General features: G+C 42.1%; 5 pseudogenes; 2 read left to right on the forward strand and 3 right to left on the reverse strand.

Moving 5' to 3' along the window:
- The window catches only part of LOC134873659 (histone H4-like), a 32,928-nt pseudogene extending 15,106 nt beyond the window's left edge, over positions 1–17,822 (reverse strand).
- LOC134873354 (uncharacterized) overlaps positions 1–23,255 on the forward strand; it is a 26,512-nt pseudogene continuing 3,257 nt past the window's right edge.
- On the forward strand, positions 14,755–15,127 carry LOC134873601 (histone H2B 1.2-like; annotated as a pseudogene).
- On the reverse strand, positions 17,441–17,822 carry LOC134873496 (histone H2A-like; annotated as a pseudogene).
- On the reverse strand, positions 19,317–19,935 carry LOC134879320 (histone H1-like; annotated as a pseudogene).

Genomic DNA, 23,255 nt, shown 5'->3' on the forward strand with positions numbered 1-23,255 from the left:
CTAACGCAACATAAATATGAGTGGAAGAGGCAAAGGAGGAAAGGGACTGGGCAAAGGAGGCGCCAAGCGTCACCGTAAAGTTCTCCGTGATAACATCCAGGGAATCACCAAGCCCGCTATCCGCCGTCTGGCTCGCCGTGGTGGAGTGAAGCGTATCTCCGGTCTGATCTACGAGGAGACCCGTGGGGTGCTGAAGGTGTTCCTGGAGAACGTGATCCGTGATGCAGTCACCTACACCGAGCACGCTAAGAGAAAGACTGTGACCGCCATGGATGTGGTGTATGCCCTGAAGAGGCAGGGTCGCACACTGTACGGATTCGGAGGTTAAACGTTTGACAGTTGGAGAAAAAACCAAAAGGCCCTTTTAAGGGCCACCCACATCCTCAATACAGATCTAAATTCCTTAATATAATGTGGTGCTGGTTACTTGCACCCAAAAAATATCATCGTACTATGCAAGCATTGTATCTCTAATAACTTTTATATTAGCTGCTCTCTTCCTCACCGCTCTTGTCAATCTTAGTTTGAAAATATACACTACGTAACAAAGTATTTATGTTGCGAGGATTGGTAATATAAGAAAAGGCACTGTTCTAGAAATACACACATTCTAGATATTTGAAAGTAAATGACCCAGACTTGTTCAAAATAAAAGACTAGGTCTCTGTTCAGTGTCCAAACTGACCTAATGCAGAGCTTAATTGTAACATGGTAGTCAGAAAATATAAATTCACTTCTCATGCCAACTATTTAAGTGAACATAAAAGTCTACATACCTGGAAGATAATTGTTTATAGTCTTCTACATTCATGATGGTCTATCAATGCAAACACATGTTGGAAACTGAAATCCACAATGTTTTATTACATAGCACCAATAAACATTTAAAAGAACACAGGAAAATCTGTTCAATGCTGTTGAAACAGGATCACGTTTACAAGAGGAAAAACTGAATGCAGCAGCTGACCTCATTTGGGTAAATAACTGAGATAATTAACAGTTTTTATTTTGTTCTTTGAATACATTATACTGGTGTAGTTATAGATGAAAATATTGAGTTCTATCGGATGTATTTATACAGACCTGTGGCGAGAGAGAGTTGCAACTCTAAGCATGAAAAATGATTGTGAACAGCAGTATGATGACTTGTTTCTCTGCCATGAGGAGCTGCACTTGTGCCTCCATCTTTGTGGCCATTATTTCCATACCTCAACATTTCTACTGCCTGAGCAAAATGGGTTGTATATGTGGATCATTCAACACAGTGATATCAAAGATCAGTTGAAAAACTGAACAGAAGTTATGCCAATAGTTGTATAAGTCGTAACTTATCACTTATTTTTACACAACCGATGATTGTAAATATAGCAAATAGAAGGGGGACCGTCTGATCTTTTTGCTTAATAATTAAACTAGCTACACTATATAGACAAAAGTATTGGGACATCTACACATTACACCTACAGGAGCTTTTATGACATTTGTGAGGTAACCCAGACACTGATGCTGGAGGGGAGGGGGAGGGCCTGGCTCGCAATCTCTGTTCTAGTTCATCCCAAAAGGTGTTCAGGTCAGGGCTCTGTGCGGGCCAGTCAAGTTCTTCCACACCAAACTCATCCAACCATGCCTTTATGGACCACTTCATCCCATGTTTGGCATTGTGCTTGGCCACGTAAGGCTTGCCATGAAGCTCCCGGCGCACAGTTATGGTGCTGATATTAATGCCAGAGCTGGTTTGGAACTCTGCATTTATTGAATCAGCAGAGTTTCGGCCACTTTTACGCAATACATGCTTCAGCACTCGGCAACCCCACTCTGTAACTTTACGTGGTCTGCCACTTCGTGGCTGAGTTGCTGTGGCTCCTAAACATTTCCACTTTGCAATAATACCACTTACAGTTGATCGTGGACTATCTAGGAGAGAAGAAATTTCAAGGACTGACTTTTTGTAACAGTGGCATCCTATTACAGCACCACGTTCAAATTCTGTGAGGTATTTATAATGACACATTCTTTCACCTGCAGACTGCAGGGCTAGGTGCTTGATTTCATAGACCTTTGGCAATGGGGTGGAAGGAAACACCTGAATTCAATGATTAAGAGGAGTGTCCCAATACTTTTGTCTATATAGTGTATGTAGGAAAAGGTATCCTGTCAGGGTGAGCATGACCCCCTTGAAACAGCATGTGAGCCTATAGTTGCATATGTATTGATGTTAAGGTGTAGTTTGATTCCACTTGCCATAAAAACTCATCACACCACATATAAAACTTAATTATTCTACGGTACTTTAAGGAAACACCCCTGTGGCTTAGGGTCGTGCACCCCGGGGGAGAACAGCAGTCGGACCTTGCTGTCTACCTGGTAGGTGAACGAGTTAGGAGCTCCGCTATTGTTTTATATTAATGACTTTGATTCAATACTAAGGGGTGGTTTGAGTTTTATTTTATAAACGTATAGCTCCCGAACGGTCGAGCACTTCCTGATTCATAAAAAGTGACTGTTTTTCTCTTTTTTGTTTATAAAATGGTTAGCGCTACACGTGTAAGCTAACTTGCACTTTCTTTTTATTTTACTGTTTTCAGATGTGTGTGTGTGTGAGGACACCGGGAATGACTGTGTTAATTCTTTTACCAGGTATATTACCCTTTGTTAGCTATTGTATGTTCATTTTAATACTTATACGTGGCCCGTCACAGTAGATGGGTTAAAGAACATAATAACAGGCCAGGGTCAAAAGAAATACTAATGACCATTCTGTATTTTGTAGGCGATCTATATCGTGGTCTATCCCTCCACCGACTCCGTCGTCCTCACCACTGTCACTGTCACTCCCAGCGTCTAACACAGCTGGCTCAAACATATATGGTTGGACTCCCAGTGGCTCTGCCACGTCGATTTCTCCATCTGATGACGGCTCAGGGGCATCAGAGAGCTCACTGACGCTTTCATCATGTTCAGCACCAACAGAAACAGACACATTTTTGCTGAAATCACTCTCACTAGTAGTGCTAGCCATGGTTGCAACACTGGTACAATTACACTCGTGACTTCACGCGAAAGTTGTCGATAAAAATCGTTTTTTTCTTGTAAATGTTAAATGGACTTTTACTTATATAGCGCTTTATCCAGTCTTTTCGACCCCTCAAAGCACTTTACATACTACATGTCATTCATCCCATTCACACAGAGCAGTACAGTCTTTGTAACTACCTTTCACACACATTCATACACCGTTGGCCATGCCATCGGGAGCAAATTGGGGTTAGGTATCTTGCCCAAGAATACATCGACATGTTGACTGCTAGGGCTAGGATCGAACCCACAACCTTCTGGTTGAAAGACGCTGCGACGTAGTGCGGTTGCCCAAAGTCGCTCAATTATTCTGCTTGTGCTCCCCAAAAATACAAGAATTTCACCAAACAATCAAGTAATATACATAGAACTGAACTGCTATCCCTATTTAAGTAAACAAAACCCGTTTCAGTAGGTCTTTAAGTGCAGTACTTAAGTAAATGTACTTAGTTACTTTCAAGTTTCAAGGCTTTATTGGTCATATGCACAGCATATACAACGTATATGTTGGCAATGAAAATCTTATGTTGCGTGCTCCTCCAACAACTCAACATACATGGTGCAAATAAGATAAATAAAATATTGCAAAAAGAGAGAAGAATATTTACAATAACAACAATAAAGATTTGAGGATGTGAAATATATACATATGTGGAATACATTGAAAGTATTTAAATACTTTACACTGTTGAATGAGGAGGTATGGACAGATGCATATATTACGTATAGCAGATGTATATGGCAGATATGTATAATATATAGATATGTGTACTATAAACAGATATGTATGGCAGATGTGTATAATATATATATATATATATATATGTATGTGTGTACTATAAAAAGATGTGAGTAGACATTCACACAGCTCAGGAGTTCAGCAGTCTTATAGCCTGTGGTATAAAACTGTCTCTGAGTCTGGTAGTCTTGGTCCGGATGCTGCGGTACCGTCTGCCAGACGGCAGCAGACAGAACAGATTGTTGCTGGGGTGATTGGGGTCCTTTAATATCCTACCGGCCTTCTTCCTACACCGCTGGGTGTAGAGGTCCTCCATGGATGGCAGCTCCGTCCTGGTGATGTGCTGAGCAGTTTTCACCACCCTCTGTAGAGTCTTACGGTTGAGGGCGATGCAACTGCCATACCAGGCGGTGATGCAGCCAGTCAGGATACTCTCGATGGTGCACCTGTAGAAGTTGCAGAGTATCCTGGAGTCCATGTTGAACTTCCGCAGCCTGAGGAGGAAGAAGAGCCGCTGTCGAGCCGTCTTGGATATGACCCTGGTGTGATGTGTCCATGTCAGGTCCTCACTGATGTTTACCCCGAGGAACCTGAAGCTGCTGACTCTCTCCACAGGAGTCCCGTCGATGGTGATGGGTGTGTGTGCCTCTCTCTGCCTCTTCCTGTAGTCCACAATCAGCTCCTTTGTTTTGCTGACGTTGAGATGGAGGTTGTTGTCCTGGCACCAAGATGTCAGGGCTCTGACCTCCTCTCTGTACGCCGTCTCGTCGCCGTCTGTGATCAGGCCGATGTCGGTCGTGTCGTCAGCAAACTTGATGATGGTGTTGGAGCTGTGTGTGGCCACGCAGTCGTGCGTGAACAGGGAGTAGAGGAGAGGGCTGAGCACACAACCCTGAGGGGCTCCGGTGTTGAGGGTCAAGGTGGAGGATGTGATGTTCCCCATCCGCACTGCCTGGGATCTGCCCGTTAGGAAGCTCATGATCCAGTCACAGAGGGCGCTGTTGAGCCCAAGGTCCCTGAGCTTAATGATGAGCTTGGAGGGCACAATGGTGTTGAATGCTGAACTGTAGTCAATGAACAGCATTCTCACATAAGTGTTCCTCTGGTCCAGGTGGGAGAGGGCAGTGTGGAGGGTGAGGGAGATGGCATCATCCGTGGACCTGTTTGCTCTGTAGGCAAACTGCAGGGGGTCCAGTGAGTCAGGGAGGGAGGAGGTGATAAAAGTTTTGACTAACCGCTCAAAGCACTTCATGATGATGGAGGTGAGTGCAACTGGGCGGTAGTCATTGAGGCAGATGGGTTTTGTCTTTTTGGGGACAGGGACAATGATGGACTCTTTAAAACATGTGGGGACTACAGACTGGAGCAGTGACCTATTGAAAATGTCTGTGAACACATCTGCCAGCTGAACTGCACACACCTTGAGAGCACGGCCAGGGATGCCATCAGGTCCAGGAGCCCTGTGTGCGTTGATCCTTTTCAGAGATCTACACACATCTGCACTGGTTAAAACCAGTGAGCAGGGATCCTGGGCCTTCTGTGCCTCCACAGCCGGGGGCTTCTCAAAGCGTGCATAAAATGTGTTCAGTTCATCTGGGAGAGATGCAGACACTTCCTCAGCACCACTCGTTGTCCTTTTGTAGTCTGTTATTGTTTTTAGTCCAGACCACATATTTCTGGCGTTGGAGCCCTTGTAGTTCGACTCCACCTTGTCCCTGTATTGTCTTTTCGCACTGCTAATAGCTCTCCGGAGTGCATACCTGGAATTCCTGTACTCATCCAAATCACCGCCGCTGTGCGCGATGGCCCGTGCTTTAAGTTTAGCTCGGACCTCGCCGTTTATCCAGGGCTTCTCATTTGGGAATGTCCGTACAGTAATCCGCGGCACGACGTCATCGATGCATTTGCCGATGTAGCAAATGACCGCGTCAGTGTGTGTGTTTATATCGTCCTCCTCAAACACACACCACTCCGTGATGCCAAAGCAGTGGCGGAGAGCAGAGTCAGACTGCTCGGACCAACGCTGCACTGTCCTTGTCACAGGTCGGTCCCTCTTCAGTCTCTGCCGGTAAACGGGGAGCAGAAGAAGAGATATGTGGTCTGACTTGCCGAAGGGGGGGCGGGGGAGGGCTTTATATCCATGCCGGAAAGGAGTGTAAACATGGTCCAGTGTATTTCCACCGCGCGTGGGGCAGCTGACGTGCTGATAGTATTTCGGCAGGACTTTCTTCATGTTGGCTCTGTTAAAATCCCCGGCCACAATAAATGCGGCCTCTGGCCGAGAAGTCTCTGTCCTGTCGATAATCCCATACAGCTCCTCCAGCGCTGTGTTGTTGTCAGCGTGCGGCGGAACATACACTGCTGTTAGAACAACAGATGTGAACTCCCTCGGCAGATAAAAAGGCCGGCATCCGATCATGATGTGCTCTAGGCTGGGAGAACAGTCCGAAGAAATGATCTCCACATCTGAGCACCAGTTGTTGTTAATCATGAAGCAGACACCTCCTCCCTTGCTCTTCCCTGAGTTTATTGTCCGGTCCTGGCGATGAATGGAGAATCCGTGTGGAGCAATGGCGGCGTCCGGTATCGTGGGGTCGAGCCAAGTCTCCGTGAAAACCAAAACATTACAGGTCTTAATGTCCCGTTGAAATGCCACCCTGCTACGGAGTTCGTCCAGCTTATTATCCAGGGATTGGACATTTGCCAGAAGTAAACTCGGTAGAGGAGGCCTGTTTTCACGTTTCCTCAGCCTGACCAGGACCCCGGCCCGGGAACCTCGTGGTCTCTTCCTCCTGCGCTCCACAGGTAGAGCTCCAGCAGGTAAACACGGAGACTCTCCATTGTTTGCAGGTCGTCGTGGATTATTGCTGTCCACCAGCGACCTGATGTGTAAAAGTTGTTCTCTATCATATTGGATGATAGGGCTCGCTTGGGCGGTTTGCATGTTGCAAAAAAAGTTAAAAACAACCAACAAAGTAAAACAATAAAAACACTAAGATGTGGAGTTGTTGAGGAGCTCGAGACACGGCAGCCATCCCTCGGCAGCCATCCTCGGCGCCATCTTGCTTCTCACCTCTGCCATTTAATTAATGGAAAACATGTCATACATCTGTTTTTGTTGTGCAGTTGACACATTTGATTTAACATCAGATTTTTACCAGGTTTTTGAAATAGGGATAAGCATTGATAAACAATCCTTTGGCTTTGTCAAAGTTCGCAATGTATTTTTCTGTATATATTTAAGTGAATTCCTTGAAAATGAAAACGTATTAACACACCCCGTTATCATTCTTAGATTATATTAGATATACTTTATTCATCCCGATATGGGCATTTGACATAATATAATTAAAAAATTATAGATTACAAAAGTAATACAATAAAAACATAAATAGTAAACAAATACACATAAACAACATCAATGCCGTATGTAAACCATGCACAATAAATAAATATAACATAGACCAATTTACTACAAAAATAGAAGCATATAGATATAGAATATCATATACATTACAAAAGTGTGCAAAGTAGCTGGAGCTTTTTAAAATTAAGATTACAATTAAAATCTAATGAGGTAGAGTGAGTATAATAGCCTATGTACACATTTGCATATTATTCAGGGTTATTGACATTGAGATCACACATCACATGTTTTTAAAAATGTTATCACACTGTACACAAAGAGGACCATTATGCATCAAAAAACACAGCCTGTAAATAAACTCATTAGTAAACGTGATCCAAGTACAAATCAGTTATAGAACCATTAGAGTACTTGTTCAATAACCTTTAACTTAAAAACAAGAAATAGCACAGTCCTCCATGCAGGGAGATCATGTTTAATTTCTCAAGTTTGACAGAGAGCAAGCCAAATGCTAACAGTAAATATCACAGTGGTGCAGATACTGTGTGCAACTGGCAAGGGAAAACTCCCTCTGTGAGGAGAAAACCTGGAGTAGAAACTGTCTCTTCTTTCTGCCCATCCTCCTGTGGTCGGGATCTGCTGCTGGACCACCTCCTATTCCTGAGAATACAGTTAATCACTGCCGTTAATACCCTGATGTGCTCTATCTCCTGGAATTCAGTGAAGGTTGTGAACAGTGTTGTTTTCTTACCCGTTTTTTGTAAAACAGGATGTAGGCCGACTCCTTCCGCTGCTCACAAACAGATCCTCCAGTTGTTTCAGATACATGCGCGTCATTGAAGGTGAGCCAGCGGGTCAGATGGCTCGTCGGGATGGGCGTCGGGATGGGCATCTGGATTAACCCCATCACAGATGTAGTGTCCTAAAGAGAGAGATCGTTGTAAAAACATTAAGATGCAGCTTCAGCAGAAACGTTGATTATGTGTTTATTAAAATCATAAAAGCTTCTATATCTGCTTTCCTATCTTTTCAAGTTATACAGAATGTCTTCCTAATGACAACTAAACTGTAGGTCCAATCAGTGTGTGATTATCTTACCTGCTTTTCCACTGTAGCCTAGATGGCTGACGACGCTGACTAGACTGTAGCAGGCGCCATCCTTTAAAGAAACATAGAGTTAGCCTCACACACACACAAACACACACACTCACAAAATCAGCAGCAAACACAGGTCAAATCATTTTCTAATTTGTTGGCTGTTTGTTCTCAGGTGAGTTTAGTTTTTTTACCTCTTTGTAGGACACCACCATGTCTCTCTGAAGCTCGATGGGGTCGTGCAACTTCCTCAACTCGTAGGAGGAGGTGAAGCGGAAGCGCTTCATGTGCAAGATGAGCACTCTGCAGAATAAAAAGGATGGTTAAGGACTGAACACTGTTTTTTAAAAGCGTTTCTTTCAGTATGAGCTTAAAACATGTTTTAGGAATAGTAGGGCACAGCTTGGGAAAGGGATTTTTCATGATGATATAATTTCACTCACTTGGGCAGGGTCTTAAAGCAGGATCTCTGGCAGATGTTCTTCCTCCACACTCACACTTGTACTCCAACTCAGTTTCCTACAGAACAGAGACAAAGGATGTTAAACACTACATACAAACATAACCTGTGTGTGTGTTTCAGGCTGTGAGGATATGACAGGTGAATCTTACCTGTGGTACTCCTGAATCATGTCTTCAATACAGCTAACCAGAACCAGATCCAGGGAAAGGTTTGTGAACACTTCCTGCCTTCTTGACTCAGCCCCACAACTGCACATAGAATAACAACATGTTTAAAAAATACAGCCACAGAGATCAAGACACAACACCCTGCTAAACTGGACCAGGGAGTTTCTTAGGTGACAATGTTTTGTGATATTGTTCTGTAAGGTTTTACCTCATGCAGGTCCTGATGTTCTCCCCTTGAACACCAGGTTGCTTTCCACAGGGCACGTGTAGCCTGTTCCCATGGAAGCTGCAATGTCTTGCAGGAGGGGGACACTGTCCAAATCTGGTCCAGGACCGAGGTCATGAACTCGTGAGCATCCTGTAAAAACACGGAAACACCCAGAGGAGTTTATAAGCAGAGCAGAAACTACAAGGAGGAGGGGAAAAAGGAAACGTGAAACCAGCTGATTCACATTTGCTCGTAGCCACAAAATTCTGGTGCCTCAACAGACACCTCGTCCTTGAATGACTGCAGGAGGCGCATTTTACTGTTGGAGTCTCTGGATGTGTGGGCGTCTCTGATGCTCATGAACTTTCTGCAGAGCGAAAAAGAGAAGAGTTACAGCTAGTATACATTTTATTCTACAGGTTTGTGTGGTGTGGTGTGGTGTTTGTTGTGTGTGGTGTGTGTGGTGTGGTGTGTGTGGTGTGTGTGTGTGTGTGTGTGTGGTGTTGGTGTGTGTGGTGTGTGGTGTGTGTGTGCGTGCGTGCTGCGTGCGTGCGTGCTGTGTGCGTGTGTGTGTCGTTACCGTACCTTATCAGTTGGGCATCAAAAGCTGAACACCAGACTTGCTTCTGACGCTGGAAGTCCTTGACAAAGTTCCCCAGTGTCAGAAGGCTCTGAAGGCTGGAGTTCATGTAACAAGTCTGTCCAATGTTGGGAAATCTTAAACAAAACAAAATAACAACAGTCAACATCATCACTCTCTGACCAATTAAAAACTGGAACTCATTTTTGACAGACTTGTTACCTACCCGAAAGAGATGATGTGGAGTTTTAGCCTTCACACAATCACCGAAGCCATCTGCAGTGTTTGGGGTTCTAGGAGAGGAAAAAGAAAAACACACATGGTCGATGGATGTGACAAGAAGCTTGGAAGTGAAATGGTCCTCTATCGTCCTTGGGAATCTAAGATCTTAATTGGATTGTATTTTTTTTTTTTACTCACTTTTTAAATTCCTCCTCAATGAACCAACTCCTGTATGGCCTGCCGTTCAGGCCTGTAGCTCTGCAACAAACTCTCTTCCATGAATCAGGTTTCCCACCACAGCGGAGATGATCTCCTCCACTGCTGGGACGACAGACAACCACTTCATCCTGGTGAGACAGCTTCTGCTTGATCCTTTTGATGTGCCAGGGCTGGTGCTGGAAGAAAAACAGTTAAGATTATGGAATAGGTGACAGAAAGGCCATCACATATTATTATATCATTATAGACAGACAGCACTTATCTGATAAAACATGACAACATGGTGGATGTGTTGCATTCTAAAATTAGATTAGGATTTACCATCAGTAAATGTGGAGGTATATTTTAATTACCTGTTCAGTTTCCTGGCGATTATGTCCTGTTGATGGCCGCTCTGTCTCAGAGTTGTCGGGCAGATCAAGAAAGTCGTCTTGAAAGCAGACGTCCTTCTCCAACTCAAGGGGGACTGGCACAACTCTTCCTGGTGAGACACCGAGATCAACTCCTGTTTGTCTGTCTCTTGAGGGGTTATCGGTCGCTGCTGGAGGAAGTACACATTCACCTTTAATGTTTGTTTGATTATATTGTTAACACATATGATAATAACGATATATTTAAAAACAGGTGACACTGACACAAATGTATTTCACTTAAGTGCATTTTAAATTACTTTGACTACTCTTTGAGAGCCTGAACCGTGTCGCTTTTGCATTGAAAATCAGGCAACAGGTCCCTTTCAGACAAGTCTTCAACAGCTCCTCATCCAAACAAACGGCACCACCTCATCCTGATGAGAAAATGAACTTGATTCTTGTGGTGGTTTTCGACTGCTGCTGGAAGAATACAAATATGTTAATGAAAATGTTTTTTATGTATTCATTATTGGCACTATAAGTGACTATTTAAAAATGTCCTTTGTTTACAAAGTCCCTGCCAGATTTAATCTAAACCGGGGGAGATGAACCCCCTTTTTTAAATTCATAAACTGAGCCAATGATCATATTACCAAGTGAGAAGAAAATGAGTCTCTTAAACTTAATGTAAACGTAAAGGATGATATAATGTTAAAGACAGACAAGTTATAGTTTACTTCGGGAATAACATATTATATGCCACTTTTTTATGTTCATGCGGACAGTGAAAGCAGCATAGAATCATTGTCCTTACCTTCCTCTGTACTACGCTGGTTTTAGTAGATGGAGCGACACTACGTCTTCTCTGTTAGAGGACAAAACAACTTCAGTATGATTTTTTACTCTCAATTAGTCCTGTAAAGTAACTATCTGGTAAGTGTTGAGTTTTTGGCTGTTATTGTGAAACAAACCTTGCAACATCTAAAAAGCCAATCCCAACATTGTGTATTCTTTGGCTTTCCATGTGACTGTGAAGAGGTGTCCTTCGAGGTGGTGACACAAATCTAGAGAGAAAGATGGTTGGTTATTTCATTGTAACATTAATACTTGTTCACCAAAGTCAAACAAATTCATAGACACAAATGTGAAGGGTCCTGAGCCCAATGTTTTAAAAGCAGTGCTCTTGGGCACTTCTGAGTAAAATCATTCACTGAATTTATTTTGAAAAAGACACAATATGACGTAACAACAATTGTCAAGTTTTAAAACACTTACAACAAATAAAAATCCATCAATAAACTAAAAAAAGTAGCTAATCAAACTAAGGGTGTGTATACAGCACTAGTTAAGACACATTTAAATGAACAGTTAACAATGTTCTTACCTCCTACAAGAGCTGAGGCATTGTTTGCCTTTATCACAAACATTATTAATGGCATGTTTGTGCTTTGAAAAAACACACTTAAACCAATGTACCCCAAACATCTTGATAAATTATTTGATCCCTTTTTTTTAACTTGAAGTTAAAATGAAGTCTTATCTCTTTTTGTTCGAAAGCTGAAATGAACCTGAAGTCTAAGTGAGCTTCAGTAGTGGAAGCTACAAGAATTTTAGGGTTCCAGAAGGTAAGAATGTTTCATGTTATGAAGCACATTCCCTCATTAGCATATTTAGAACACAATAGAATTCTATGCACAAAAAACCCCACAAGTTTACAGAAAAAATAAACATATTTTAACAATACAAAACTCATTACATGTATGTAGGTAGCATACTGAATGCTATGCAAGCATATAATTACATATGTTTGTGTATAAAAATAATCTGTCGTAAATACTCAAATCCCCAACTGGCTACCTAATTACCCATGACTAATATTTAGAAATAATTTCCAAAACTTTGTTTAAAATGTTATTAAAAGAAGGACTTCCATATTGTCTTCCATCTAGGTGGTGTTTAGCTTAGCTTAGCTTGACTAAAAGTGAAAATTACACTTTACAACTCTTTAAAAGTATACTCTATCTTTTTATTTCCTCATAAACTATGTATTAAAACAATAACAAAATATGATTAAAGTTGCACTTAAGAGTTGGAGCTTCATCTTTAATAACAACCAGCTACACACTGGCTAGTAAAACACGACACTGGTTAGCGTTGTGGTTCTCTTGCTATTGTAAGTTAAGTTAAATAAAATTGACATTATCTGAGTTAATTGAAGGTGTTTTTTGTTGTGTTCACTGGCTAGCCCCCACACCCTTGTTTTGATATGCTAGGCTCAAAATGTCATGAAAAGACAGATGTGAAATCATCAAGTAAGATAAAAATTTGAAATGATTTTTTACCAAGTGTTGAATTCAGGGTCTGCCTGTTGATTAATCATAGTGGTGCTGTCGATGAAAACAGTATATATAACAATTTTGGACATTTTTGCACATCAGCATATGTCATAGTAGGAAAAGCACATGTTTTATTGATGACAATAACAACTCTGCTCTATTCAAATGTCCTGGGTAAGTCATGACTGATGGTGACTTTATAAAAGTCACAGGAATAATGTGTCTGGAAAAAATGCAAGAAATCAACAACGTTAGCATGTCCAGAAACACAGTTGCACGCAAATCGAAGACTTTCAGCTAACGTAAAACACCAAGTGGCAGATAAAGCCTGTGCTTTTGATTTTTACTCGATTGCATGTGATGTGTCCACAGATGCCACAGACACCACACAGCGTTTTTATTTTTTTTGTATTTTTGTGGGGAGTTGATAACTTTGCATTACGGAGGAGCTTGCTTGATCTTAGGAGTCTAAAGGGCACAACAAAGGGAAATATCATATTTGAAGTTGTGTCAGATGCGATAGACAAGATGGGACTTAAATGGGACAAGCTGTGTGGAGTTACAACTTCAATGTTGCACATTTCCCTACGCTGTCTGAAATCAAATGTGCATTTCCACAGGCCAACGTTTCTTCAAAAAGGGGATAATTTAACATTGATCACAGTGCTCATGAAAGAATTCAGCCAGCGCTTCCAAGATATTTCTACCATTGAGAAATTAATCAAGCTGTCCTCGTCACCCTTCCTGATGGATGCAGAAAAAGTGGAAGAGAGTCTGCAATTAGAACTTATCGAAATGCAGTGTGATGATTCTCTGATGAATCAACATCAGCTTCTCTCCCTGTCCAAATTCTACTGAAGCTTGGTAAAGGCCAAGTTTCCTCTGATGAAACAGCACGCAAAAAGAATGATGAGTCTGATCGACTCCTAGATATGTGGGCAAACCTTTTCGATGTTGACTCTGAACAAAAGCAGATTGAGAACCAAAATGACCGATAGCCTTCTCTGGATGTCCTTCGTATTTCAACCACTAAACTTACTCCTGACTTGCCAGCCATCCTTCAGTTCAAAGTGCAGCATCATGCTCCCACTGAGTGCATTATAGGTGAGTTACAAATATATTACACAGTATTTATGTGTTAATAAGCAGAATTTCTCAATAAATTCAATCATTTAACGTTGTCAACTGTTCCTAACAAACCTAAGTTGATGTATTAGCAAGCCTGATAACTATAACTTATAACCTCATAAGAAGCTTGAGATATACCATCCCCTTTCCCCCCTTACACCCGAGCTGTGAGGAGGGATCCCCCATCCTGATTAAGAAGCAATCTGAGGTGAGAATGAGCTGCCAACACTTTATTAACAAAATAAATGAAAACCCCTTAATGGAAAGCTATAATGTAGCCAGTTTGTTTTGTTTTTTTGTTTTTTTTGTCTTTCTTTCTTTAAGCATATCCAACTATCAAGCATACTTTACTTACATTTGATTGGTTTGATAAGTTTTACACACTAGAGGTGGGGGGATGTGTGGCCCAACCGTCATAGATTTTTTGAATGTGAAAAACGTTTGGACACCCCTGGTGCATGTGTTCATTTTATAAACACCAATTTAGTATCTTTACAGCAATAACTGCTTCTTTAAATACCAAGTATTTCCATTATCATTATTTATTATTTTATTCTATTTATTGTCAAAAAAACAGGGGGTGCAGAATAGTGTTTAAACATTTTTTCCCCCTTCTTATATTCAAATAAAGCAGATAAATCTGCTCAGTATATCATCATTTTTTATGCGTAGGCTCGCTCAGTCATGCGCAGACAATAACCAATCCGTGCAAGCAACAGCACAGCAGAATTTGCATGAGTGGATATAAAATGGCGGCTCTGTTCCTAGCAGCAATCTGACTGTCAATCCCCGACTGATCATCATGCCTGATGCACCCTCCGTAAAAGCGCCCAAGAAGGGCTCAAAGAAAGCCGTCTCCAAGACTGCCACAAGACCGGCAAGAAGAGGAAAAGTCCAGGAAGGAGAGCTACGCCATTTACGTGTACAAAGTGATGAAGCAGGTCCACCCCGACACCGGCATCTCCTCCAAGGCTATGGCATCATGAACTGCTTTGTGAGCGACATCTTTGAGCGCATCGCCGGTGAGGCCTCTCGTCTGGCTCACTACAACAAGCGCTCCACCATCACCTCCAGGAGATTCAGACCGCTGTCCGCCTGCTGCTGCCGGAGAGCTGGCTAAACACGCTGTCTCTGAGGGCACCAAGGCCGTGACCAAGTACACCAGCTCCAAGTAAACTCTGCTGCTGTATACCAACAACACAAAGGCTCTTTTAAGAGCCACCCACTACATCTACAGACGTATTTCTGTTATTTTTATAAATATGTTTACAACTCATTTAATCACGTGCATAATTCATGAATAATGTAAACTCTTAAATTGTTAGGCAGAAAGTACAGTAGAGGACTCAAAGACTTGGTGTGCTGGATATAATGTCTATTTCAATTAAACAAGTGATGTCATTATTGAGAACGCCTGAGTCCTCAAGGAAAGAAGGGTTTTAATAAGATATCCGTGATATCAGAATGTTTTATAATGTATGGTGGTGACATCAGTCCAATATGATACATTTTTAAATGTTATATTGAAATAATTCAAAAGAGGACATATGCAATGATTAGAAATATGTTAGCACTGTTTGAGACCAGCAGTATAAGTGGGCAAGAAATAATGACCGTGAAGTATTGGTGTGAATTAAATGTATTCCTCAACCAGTTCAGAATCAAAAGTTCTCCTGTTTGGGAGATTTTTTTTAAATCATAAATATAATTGTTTTAATGAAACTGGTTACAAAAGTAAGCAATGTCTGGTATGCTTTAACGTTTTTATTTATCCAGTTCTGGTATGTGGCTCATTGTATTAACGACTGAAACGAGATACTAAGCTCTTTCATAAGAGGCTGTCAGATGCTACCTTCCTCCTATTGAAATGGTGTTCCTTTCCACATGCATCTGAGACATGATGTAGTGTAATAATCATTTCAAAACAGTTACGTTGTAGTGACTCTAATATACAAATATCACCTCCTTCTTAAGTGGGTTCTACACACTGTTGTTTCATGCCTGTAAGATGACCGTTGGTTTATGCTTAAAAGTACACTGTAAAAAGGGATCGGGGTCCTTTAATTAATAACCCTGTGTTTTTACTGATTTGGGGCCCCATGCTTGTTGGTTTACAGGACAGCGCCATTCTTGTTTTGTTATAACTTTGACGGGTGTGATTAAACGAGAGCCGCATTCGTGTCCTCAACTTTAATGAACGTCTCCTGCGTTTCAATACATCTCCACAACCCGACCTTAATGATTAGTCATTATTAACGGGAAGGGGAAAGTCAGCTCCTGTGTTGAGAATTTGGGGTTGGCCCTTAAAAGGACCGTTTTGGTTATTAACCGAAGACTAGTTTTTAACCTCCGAATCCGTACAGATGCGACCCTGCCTTCTCAGGCAAAACACCACTCCATGGCAGTCACGGTCTTTCTCTTGGCGTGCTCGGTGAGGTGACGCATCACGGATCACATTCTCCAGAACACCTTCAGCACCCCACGGGTCTCCTCGTAGATCAGACCGGAGATACGCTTCACTCCACCACGGCGAGCCAGACGGCGGATAGCGGGCTATGGTGATTCCCTGGATGTTATCACGGAGAACTTTACGGTGACGCTTGGCGCCTCCTTTGCCCAGTCCCTTTCCTCCTTTTTCCTCTTCCACTCATATTTATGTTGCGTTAGTTTGGGTCGTTGTAAACGAATGCCTTCCGTTAGTCTGACAGGCAGTATTTAACTATTCTCTGCGGACCTAAGAGAGGAAGGAGAGCGGAAAACTGCTAGGGGGGCCAACGCTGCAGCCCAGCCTGCAGCCATCCACATATCTTTCAAAACATTTCAAATTCCTTTAAAAATATTGTTTATGAAATACGGTGAGACTTTATATTAATGGCTGGATGAAAACTTTGTTAACTTGTAATAAAATCATATATACATAATAACATTTATAATTGAATATTAGACCACTAGTTCCATTGCACACAACCCTGGCTCATAATGATGAGCAGCAAATTATGATTGTGATTATATAAAAAGTCACTTACATTCAATACTGTGGGCAGTCCCCACAGGAACAATTTGGGGTAAAATGTCCTTGGGCCAGACAGTGTTTTCAAGATCAATATTATATAGGAAAACCATTCTTTATTAGAGATAGTAATACTTAAATACAAATTAAAGTGTGCAATTTCTCAGGATGGGATATGGTTAAAGCCTTTAGGTTATTTATTGTATTGATTATCTGTAGTGAAATAAATAAGGCTTTGCATTTGCTCATTTCTCACATATTTAAAAATTTGAGCAGTGGCTGTCAAGAAATATGATGCAACTGAACATGGGGGTAGCATTTAGAAACATGAATACACTTAAGCTAAAGAGTTAGTGTAACTATATACAGATTCGGGTTATTTCAACTTTGGGAAACTGGTGTCTTTATCAGAGGAGTGGGTGGCTCTTAAAAGAGCCTTTTTGGGGTCTGGCTTGCAACAGACAGCAAGTATCAAGGTTTACTTCTTGGGAGCCTTCTCGGTCTTCTTGGGCAGAAGCACAGCCTGGATGTTGGGCAGCACACCGCCCTGAGCGATGGTCACTCCTCCCAGCAGCTTGTTGAGCTCCTCGTCGTTGCGGACAGCCAGCTGCAGGTGACGGGGGATGATACGGGTCTTCTTGTTGTCGCGGGCAGCGTTTCCAGCCAGCTCCAGGATCTCAGCAGTCAGTACTCAAGCACAGCCGCCAGGTAGACGGGAGCTCCGGCACCGACGCGCTGGGCATAGTTACCCTTCCTTAGATGTCTGTGGACACGGCCGACGGGGAACTGGAGCCCGGCACGGGAGGAGCGGGTCTTAGCCTTTGCTCTGGACTTACCACCGGTTTGCCTCTTCCACTCATTTTGAGATGTGTTTTACAAGCTTGGTACACGAGAATGTGATACCAACGAAAGCAATGTTGCTTTATATATCAGCGATCAGGTGACGTCACACTCTGGATTTAGCGGGCTTTTAAAAAAACATAATCCACCAATAGGCAGCGGAGATTCAGGTGGGTGGGTTGCACCTCTAGGCGGTGCTGAGCGCAAGAAGGAAAACTCACCAATCAGGAGCCAGAGGTCTGAAGCAGCGTCACTATTTCACAAGCCTTTCTAAAGCTTATAAGAGCCGCAGGTTATTTCGCCAACACTTACTTCTCCACAGCAGGGACAGTAAAATCTAAGATGGCAAGAACCAAGCAGACCGCTCGTAAATCCACCGGGGGCAAAGCCCCCAGGAAGCAGCTGGCCACCAAGGCTGCCCGTAAGAGCGCCCCGGCCACCGGCGCGTGAAGGAAGCCTCACCGTTACAGGCCCGGTACCGTGGCTCTCAGAGAGATCCGTCGCTACCAGAAATCCACGGAGCTGCTGATCCGCAAGCTGCCCTTCCAGCGCCTGGTGAGAGAAATCGCTCAGGACTTCAAGACCGATCTGCGCTTCCAGAGCTCCGCTGTCATGGCTCTGCAGGAGTCCAGCGAGGCTTACCTGGTCGGCCTGTTCGAGGACACCAACCTGTGCGCCATCCACGCCAAGAGGGTCACCATCATGCCCAAGGACATCCAGCTGGCCCGCCGCATCCGTGAGAGAGGGCTTAAATGGAATCGAGATCAGACCATAATAACACAAAGGCTCTTTAAGAGCCACCTCACTTTTCAATGAACAGCTTATTCCCAAACTTCAACAAATGATTGACAAACAGATGCTCATCTATTTTTAAGCTCTTGTTTATTCTAAATTCTCAATTACCTTCCAGCTTGATTCTTGTATACATTTGAAATTTTTGAATAACACAGTTAAAAGTCCACTGTTTTATATTGTTTTTAAAGATTAATATACTTTTACTTGAGCGTAATATCTAAAAAAAAGGGACATAACTTCACAATTATTTACAAACATAAATACAGAGCAATATTAATTACATAGAATAAATACATTGTAATGTTAAGGGGTAGATTTGTCAGTTCTTCCTCCCAATCCAAACAACTTTAAATAAGTTAGAGGTAATATCTCGACTGCCGTACTGATGAATATGACCCTTAGCCTAGAATTCTGTGATGAATCATGGAAAAAAAATGAAAACCAAGCTTCTTGATAGGGTTGCGAAATCCATTAGAAATCATACAAGATTGTGAGATCTTATCTCCCACCCAAATAAACTTCATAACAAAGCTCTTAAGTTAACAAGTGCTGTTTTCATTCATAAGTATTTACTTAATTGTTTGTATGTTTATGTTTATTAAAAGTTAATAAAAAAGACATAACTTGGGCTTCTCGCTGTCTGCAGCTAAGGACCACAGTTATAAGGGAATTACTCTTAAAGGATGAGGTGGTGGCTCTTAAAAGAGCCTTTGTGGATCTTAGCAATCAACTGATGACAGCTCACTTCTTCTTGGTGCTGCCTTTTTCGCTTTGGGCTTTGCAACCTTCTTTGCGGGGACTTCTTGGCTGCGGGGCTTTTTTCACCACCTTCTTGGGGCTCTTTGCACCGTCTTTTTGGGGCCTTCTCGGGCTTTTGGGTTGGCCTTCTTGGGGCTCTTGGTAACTGCTTTCTTGGCTGCTGCGGGTTTCTTTGCCTTCTTGGAGACTCTTTGCTGCCGCCGGCTTTTGGCCGCTGCTGTTTCTTGGCTGCGGCTTCTTGGCTGCGGCTTCTTGGCTTAAGCGGCTTTTTTGGGCTTTGGGTTGGGAACCTTCTTGCTCATTTGAATGATCCGGATGCCCCGGTGCCCTTGGTCTGAACCAGAGTCCCCTTAACGACCAGGTCTTGATGGGGGTATTGACGGGGAAAATTTGTTCTTCTCCACACGTAGCCCCCGCAGCCAGAGCCTTTTTAAACGCGGCTAAGACATGCCGCTCGCTCCTTTGGAGTCGGCCACACCCTTTGGTGATGAGATCCCGGACGCCGGGACCAGCCTTTTTCGGCTTGGACACCTTCTTTTTGAGGGCTTTGGCCGGTGCGCGGCTGGAGTACTTCGCCATTTTCTTTTTGGGATTTTCTTCCTGCTCTCACTAACACGAACACGACTGAACTGGTGAAGAGAGCTGCGCAGGGGCTGGACTTAAACACACCATGAACCCGTGAAGACTCAACTAAGCCGGGGTTCCTCTCTGCAGCCCTGAAAACTTTGCAACTTGTGTTTTCTCTTCATAGATAATACACTCAAAAAACTAAATGTGGAAAACGGCAAAAGTCTGGAGTCAATGGCTGATAGCAGACATGTGTCTCTTCATATTAAAGTCATTTAGAGGTCTGAGGCTCTTAAATTATTTTTGGGTTAGCCTCAAAACCTCACAAATACTCCACCGTGACAAGCATGCACAGCGGCTTTTCCGTCTCTTTCGTTTTTATAATTATTTAAAATGCATTAGAGAATCATCAAAAAATGTTTTCCAACCGACCAAAGGTTTATTCAGCAAATCCGTGTAAAAACCGACATTTGCCTCTGATGAAATTCTAATAAAAGGGCGTTTTCTGCTGTCAGCAAACACACCGTTTGCTTGTTCGCAGTCAGCCTGCCGCTATCCACCATGAAGACTCTTGTTATTATTCATAATTAACAATTCCACTATCATTGGTCCATAAAAGATAACACATTTTATTAAGGTTTTCACAACAGCTATTGTGTGTATTCTGTTGAGTTTGCACTCTAATGCTGTGCAGTTAGGCCAAATTCATTTAAACCCCTTTTGTTTGTGTTCAGGTCTGCCATGAGCCCTTTCAAATTAAAAAGATATAATATCTACCTCTATTTTTTTTTTGTTTTTTTTCTTGGAACAACGCTTCATGATATTGAGGTATACCATCTTGTAGCCATGTTTGTGAAGATGATAAGAAGTCTCCGGAGACCCCAGCTTGTATATAATAAGGGGTTTTTTACAACACATAGTAAACATCACCAACACGGGCAATACGAGGTTCCCAGAGCCAATTGTGGGAAATCCCCCGTAATGTCTTTGTGCAATGCAATTTATAGAAGAAAATGTGTGTGGGGTGTCCAAAGTGTGTGCCTCACAGAGGTAATCAATGACAACGTAAAGCCCCACTAATGACATGTGTGTTATACAACCTCCCATTGCCCACCAATGGCCCCTGAACGAAAATCTTCCCTGCACTCCTTATGACCTCAGACAACTAACAGATTTAATACACCACATATATCCTCCACTACAGCTATGTAAACACTACAAAACTGATTCTAACATTTTTAGCCCATTCTGAAGGTCCCTCTAAAAAAGTGTATAGTTTGGTGTTTGGGTCTGGGAAGACCCACATCATGAAATGTTGTGGGTAAATTTAAAGGGCAAATTTGCTCAATCAAGATTCACTTTGACCTCAGACAAACTCTGTCTGATGCTTTGTTCTGGCTGTTGCTTCTTGCTGGCGAACAGGTGAGTAGTCGCTGTTTTATGTTTTTTCTCGATGAACTGAAATGTCTTTTTATGATGTCTTCCTTTTGCCCTTGTTGTAGAATCTTTAAAGACATTCTATGAAAATCTTTTGTCTACATGATTTACCCTTTGTTACTATAACTTTTGACAAACATTCAAATTTTCGAAACAAGCCATTAAATGTTACAAAAATTTTTTATTAAAAAGGAATAAAATACAAATATACTGGGTTATCAAAAATTCATTTAAAGGAAACAAACCACCTTTACACCGGGAAACTAAAAACCATATTAAATATTCTGGGGTTCTTTGTAAACCTCTCTTGCGAAAAATGTTTTTTTTTGTTGGGGACGAGGGGTTACTCAAAATTTTTCATGTTTTTTACTCTTAAAACCAGCAATGCTCTCTCTCTCATCTTATGGGGTTTAAAATTTTTTTTTAAAAAAGACAAAACAAAAATCCCTTTAGAAACCCCTTTACCCACCAATTACTATAATAATTTCCCATGAGTTAACTACTCGTTTTCCATTGATAAAAAATATACCTACATTCACAACTGATCTAAAAAAATCTGCAAAATTTTTTGTTAAATAAAAAGGGAAAAAAAAAAGGAACTCCAATTGGGGCCTTGAGTTCTGTCTATGCAAACAAATTAAAAAATATGCAATACGGGGCTCAATATTCTGATTGCAAATATACTCAAACGGGCCACGGGTTACTGTAGTGAATAAATTAACAATTTTTAAACTTGGTTGATAGTTGCCAAAAACCAAGTCGCGTTAACCACAAATGCCTCATTGAGGATTTTTTTTTAGCTAGACGGAAAAATCTGAAGGCCGCCTCATTTTGACGATTTTACAATGATCATTACAAAAAAACAAAACAAAAAAATCACAATTAAAATACCGGGCAAGTTTGACATTTTTTCTTACCCCTCTAACTTTTTTTTTGCCGACACCCAAATTTTAATCTGAGCCGAGTTACGGGGTGGTTTTGGTTTCAGTGGGCGATACATTTAGCCACGCCAATTCACTCCATCGCACTCAAAGCCATGCTCCGGTTTTAAAAACCCTTTGCGGCCGTGCCATTTGCACGTCAATGAGCCTAGCGCAGTTGTAGGGTATCTACCGTTTTAGGGGCGTTTCCCCTTTTCCCAACACTCAGAAAGCAGTGGGCGAATTTTGCATTAAAAAAATTCATTTAGTTTGTTGTGCCCCCCACTTCGCGGGGCTCCTGTAACCGCATGCAGAGGGATTTTTTCTCCCGATAAGAGAGTGCTGGGGGAGGGGGGCGGGAAATCCCTCGTTTTAGGGGGCCTCCTGCGGCCCCTTTCTCAAAACCTTCGCTAGGGGGGAAAAGTTTCCCGATTTTAGACGTTGGCTAGGTGGGGCTGGGTTTTTCCCATGTCTAGTGTTGCACGACGGGGGGTTTAGCCTTTAAATAAAATAAAAACCGCCACGAAATCGTCGTCGGAGGGAAAACGAAACTTTTAAAGCAACGCCCGGGGCAGAATCCAATACACTTTTATTACACCAGGGAACGCAGTTCAATCCATCGCCAAGAAGGGAAATTTGAGCTGCTTGAGCGTTTATTTCACATAATTGACTTCGTTCGGCTAAAATACCCATCTTCTAAGACAGCCCAGTTTTCACAGCGAAAAAATTCTGATCGCAAAAAGAAAGCATAATAAATAATTATTATTAAACACGTGTTCTGTGAATTATTTTTTTTAGACATAAATCAATAAAAAAAAATTTAGGCTATTAAAAAATAAGCATTATGGGAAGGGCCCAATATAAACCCTTTAAAAAATTAAAATACAAAGACGAAAATAATGGACAATGACGGATTTTTACGACCCTGCCCCTCAAAATGACGGGCAATGGTCAACCCCCAACCTCTGGTCCAAA

Source organism: Eleginops maclovinus, chromosome 2 (assembly GCF_036324505.1).
Source record: "Eleginops maclovinus isolate JMC-PN-2008 ecotype Puerto Natales chromosome 2, JC_Emac_rtc_rv5, whole genome shotgun sequence".
NCBI classification, from domain to species: Eukaryota; Metazoa; Chordata; class Actinopteri; order Perciformes; family Eleginopidae; genus Eleginops; species Eleginops maclovinus.